Source organism: Nanorana parkeri, unplaced genomic scaffold (assembly GCF_000935625.1).
Source record: "Nanorana parkeri isolate BGI_ZX_2015 unplaced genomic scaffold, ASM93562v1 scaffold2232, whole genome shotgun sequence".
Taxonomy (NCBI): Eukaryota; Metazoa; Chordata; class Amphibia; order Anura; family Dicroglossidae; genus Nanorana; species Nanorana parkeri.
Window position 1 is genome coordinate 2,621 of NW_017308500.1, and position 5,384 is coordinate 8,004.

Below are 5,384 nucleotides of genomic sequence, written 5' to 3' on the forward strand. Positions count from 1 at the left end.
TATGTGACCTCCGCCCCCTCCTCCACCCTTGCACAGTTGTACCGCCTCCTCTCCTGGACTGAACTCACTTCCTCTGATTTCCCTGCACACTGTGACCTTCTCACAAACTGGGGTCACCAGGGCAGGAAATGGGGGTAATTCTATCCAGCGGGGACACCGCCAGTAATGAAAACACGAGGGAGCTTCTAACTCTTCCAAAGTAAAAACCAAGTGTGGTTGGACCTGAGCGGAGTTTGCGGCGCCGTCAGCCGATCTCCTCTACAGCAATAGAGGAACGAGGACAACAGAACGGCACAATCCCCGGTACTGGAACTGGTAGAACCGGTCCGTCTGTCTGTCCCCGGGGGGAGGGGAGGGGAGGGAACCCGCACATAGCAAAGTGTTAAGATGATTTCCCTGCAAATAATAACCGGATGTAACACCTTCTGTGCTAGCACTGCGCCGGCTCTTGTAGTATCTCTGGGGGACACCAATGAGATGGTAACGTGTGTGGGCGGAGTTATCCTGGACCCAATTCCTGGCCTTTTCTTTGTACCGTATTGTCCTCCCATTCAACACATCCTACAATCTGATTGGACGACCTCCATATAGTCCGGGGGACCTTACTGACCAGATACACTGTATTGCCAAAAGTATTGGGACGCCGTTACACGCACATTAACTCTAATGACATCCCAGTCTTAGTCCGTAGGGTTCAGTATTGGGTTGGCTCCGCCCTTTGCTGCTATAACAGCTCCGCCTCTTCTGGGAAGGCGTCCACAAGGTTTAGGAGTGTGTCTATGGGAATGTTGGACCATTTGTGAGGTCAGGTACTGATGTTGGGGGAGGGGCTCGCAGTCTCCGCCTCTAATTCATCCCAAAGGTGTTCTATGGGGTTGAGGTCAGGACTCTGTGCGGCCAGTCACGTTCCTCCCCCCCAAACTCCCCCATCCATGTCTTTATGGACCTTGCTTTGTGCACTGGTGCGCAGTCATGTTGGAACAGGAAGGGGCCGTCCCCAAACTCCTCCCACAAAGTTGGGAGCATGAAATTGTCCAAAATGTCTTGGTGTGCTGATGCCTTAAGAGTTCCCTTCACTGGAACTAAGGGGCGGAGCCCAACCCCTGAACAACCCCCCCCCATAATCCCCCCTCCCCCAAACTTTACACTTGGCACAATGCAGTCAGGCAAGTACCGTTCTCCTGGCAACCGCCAAACCCAGACACGCCCATCGGATTGCCAGACAGAGAAGCGTGATTGGTCCCTCCAGAGAACACGCCTCCCCTTCTCTAGAGTCCAGTGGCGGCGCGCGTTACACCGCGGCATCCCACGCTTTGCATTGCACTTGGTGATGTGCGGCTTGGATGCGGCTGCTCGGCCATGGAAACCCATTCCATGACGCTCTCTACGCACTGTTGTTGCGCCAATCTGACGGCCGCATGGAGTTTGGAGGTCTGTAGCTATTGTCTCTGCAGACAGTTGGCGACTTCTGCGCACTGTGCGCTTCAGCGTGCGCTGACCCCGCTCTGTCATGTGACGTGGCCAACCACTTCCTGGCTGAGTTGCTGTTGTTCCCAGTTGCTTCCACTTTGTTATAATCCCAGTAACAGGCGACCGCGGCGGAATATTTAGTAGCCGGGAAATGTCAAGAAACACCTGAATCACATGATTGGGAGGAGGAGGGGCCAATACTTTTGGCAATATAGTGTATATGGATCGGACCCGTCACACAGGACCTCACGCGCATACCTTCCACTCCCCACACACGTTACAATCTCCTTTAGATCAACCAACAACTGCGCAAGGCAGCGGCCGGCCTGGCTGGAGGCGGACCCATTGGATGGACTGGGCGGGTTCTCGTATTACATCATTTTGGGAACTCTGACGTTGATTGTGTAGAGATTGTGAGGTGTATGTCCATCAATATCCCGAAGTGTTAGTTTTGGATCCCGTTGGGTTTTACTGCACTCTGTGGCTCCATTAGAGAGATTTGCCGCCCACTTCCTGTCCTGGGGTCACTAGACAGGAAGTGAGGGAAACTCTCTGACAGCAGCACAGACTCTATAGTAGAGTCGGGGAAGTCTAGAACCCCGGTCTGATTTTTATTTCTGCCTATGCCCCCATTGCAGATTTTCCCTCACTTCCTGTCTGGTGAAATGGTTGTCACTGGACAGGAAGTGAGGGCAAATCCTTCCTAGCCCAGCCCCCTCCTTCCTTAGACGTTATAGCCCCTTTCCTCTGTGCTGGCCCAGCTCCTCCACCTCTCCCCACATAGCCTTTGATGTAGCTGCTGGGGAAGGGAATAAAATAACACAGGGTAGCCTGACTCCGGCCATCCAGCCTCTGGGAGTCACGCCTGTGGCTTGCAACGCCTCCTGGGATTTGTAGTTGCACCCCAGCTGGAGGGGGCGGAGTTCGCTCATCCCTGCTGTAGAGGATCACTTGAGTGTAAGCTCCGAATCTTGCGGAGCTGCTGACATCAAATTCAAGATGGCGGCACCCAGCGGCCAGACTCGGGGGCTTCAGGGTGTCTACACCAGGGAGGCTTTTACAAAGAAATAGCGTGCCGAATATATGCACATGTGACCTTAGGGGGAGATTGTTGTTGATATGAATGGTCTGGTGACGGGTTCTCTTTAATAATACTGAGCTCGGTCTGCAGGCACAGCAGATCACGTGACACAGCGCCATGGTGCAGCTGCAGCCATTCATAACAGGTTCAGAGGGAGGACGCCGCCACCTTGTGGACAATGTGCTAACTGCGTATATTTCTAAATCCGGAAACTTCCGCTGCTGAAACTGTTTTGTTACTTTGTATCCAATATGTGTAAATGTATCAAATAGCGGCAACAATGACAATGGCGGACTCTGCACGGGAGAACTTCTCTTGTCCTGTATGCCGGGTGTCATTCTCAGCACCTTTCTACCCTCAACAGCCCCTGTACATCACATGCCAGCATTATAATTCTTTCTTGCCCCTATAGGAGGAATCAGTGTATTGCTCCCTATGACATCACACCCAGGCTGCTGCTGCTGGGAGCTCAGTTCCTAATGACACAGACGCCCCCCAAGACCTGCATTACCTATACGCAATGTGTGGGCAAGCTCTATTGGTTCTTGCTGGGACAGGAATCAATGTGTGGGAGAGGGGGCGAGGAATAGGCGGAGTCCTGTAGTCCAACAGGTGGGGGCTGACAACACTTCTTGGTATTTCAGCGCAGCGAGTTGTCAGCTTAAACAGGAAATCAGAATCTCGCTGGATTGGTGGCCGGTATTTTTCTTCACTTGCAGCGATTGGAGAGAGGCGACCTGGAGATACGTCCGCATACGGGGGGGGGGCAGAGATCCACAGCGGCAGCTTTTCGTGACGAGTCTTCATTTCCCGCGCCGAGCTGTGTGAGCAGAGAGGTTCTGACGCTACAAAGCGTCCACCTTCAAATCTTACCTGGTGCTGTAAACGCACAACCCTCTTGTGAGAACATGCGTCAGCCATCAAAGATACAGAGGCAAATGCGGCGTCCCAGCGACCTGATCGATACATGCAATGCATTGTGGGAACCCTGCTCTGCACTGCGGGCTCATGGGCCATTATGTACCCGGCCCGGTGGTGCCCATCCCCACCTATTGGCACTGATTTCCTGGTAACAAGATCCATATAACGGATAATTATATTTATTTAAATGGATGACTGCAGAGGTCTGCCATGCCCCGACCTCCTCCCACTTGGGGGGGAGGAGTCAGCCCTATAGCTGTGCAATCAGCAAAGCTCATATTGCTGATTGCAGTGCTTGAGAGAGAGACCACTTCTTCCACACAGACCAATGGGCCCGTCTCTGCAGCATTTCGGCATGGGCCTTTCTGCTCAGGCAAGATTCTGCACACCTGGAATGCGTTTAGCGGATTTAAACCGAAACCTGATTTGGGCCTCAGGCATCCCGTTGACTGTAGGCGGTCCCTTTCCTAAACTGCGTGGGTCACGTGAGGCCACACGACTGAAGGGGCACGGGGCTTTATTGCAACTTCCTGTGAACTCTTCAACCTTCCACCCCGCAGCTTGTATGGCCATCTTCAGTGATCCCGTGTTAATGCGGTAAGACCAGAGAGCACCACATGAAGTAGCACACCCGCCAATAGGGGGTTATAGGCAGTACTCCTGTACCGGGCCCGGGCACTCCTGGCTATAGGCAGCCCAGGCCTTGTAGTCCCGGAGCAGTCTGCAGAGTACTTCCTCTACAAGGCTGCTCTGGCAGCATTGACCCAGCTATGCCCAGGACGAGTCAAGGTTCCGGGCCTGTTCCCCAGGCCAAGAAGCTTGAAGCGGTTTCAGCATGTGAGATAATCAGGAGGGTGCAGTTGTTCCTCGTGGTACCTCGCATTCGGAGGCTTTTCTGTCCCCCCCATGAATGTCGTCCCCCCCCGTGTACAAAGCCAGCTCCTTAGAGACATGGTGTGACCAGCTGGTTGGGGGGGATGGGGGGGGGGCCCTGACCTCAACCCTATTGAACACCTTTGAGATGATTTGGAACACCATTTGTGAACCAGGTCTTATCACCCTGAAATCGCAAATGGGCAGAAGTATGTGCACCCCCCTCCTAAAGGCCATTTCTGTCCCACCACCACCATGACTGCCCCCCGTGTACGAAGCCAGAAAGACACGGTGTGACCAATGCTGAGGAACTCGAATGTCCTTCACAGGGCCCTGACCTCAACCCTACAGAACACCTCTGGGATGAATTGGGGAGGGGTCTTCTCATCCAACGTCAGTACCTGACCTCACAGATGGGACACATTGCCCCAGACACCCTCCAAAGTCTGGTGGAAAGTCTTCCTGGTAGAGTGGAATCACATAATTGTACTGGTGTCACCGCCCCTTACTGGACTCTGACTTGTGGCCTCTATGTGGAGGAACTCCAATGTCCCGCACAGAGCCCCGACCTCCACCTTACTGGACACCTTTGGGGTGAATTGGGAGCCGAGTCTTCTCATCCAACATCAGTACCTGACCTAATAAATGGAACAAATCCACACTCCTAAACCTTGTGGACGCCTTCCCAGAAGAATGTTATCGCCTCAATGGGGAAGTGATGGGGAAACCTATGGTTTTGGAATCAGATGTTCAACAAGCTCAGATAGGCGTGATGGTCAGGAGTCCACATACATGTAGCCATACAACTTGTGGAGGACTCAATGATCCTGGCGTCGCCTCCACTTCATAGACACCCAGTATGAGTCCGGTATGTGGAGGACTCAAGTGGCCTTCAAGAGTCCTGATCTCAACCCTCCTGAAGACCTCTCTTGGATGACTTGAACGCCAATTGTGAGCCAGATCTCGTCTCACACGACCTCACAAATTGGCACAAGTTCCCACAGACACCCTCAAAAATCTTGTGGAAAGCCTTCCAAGT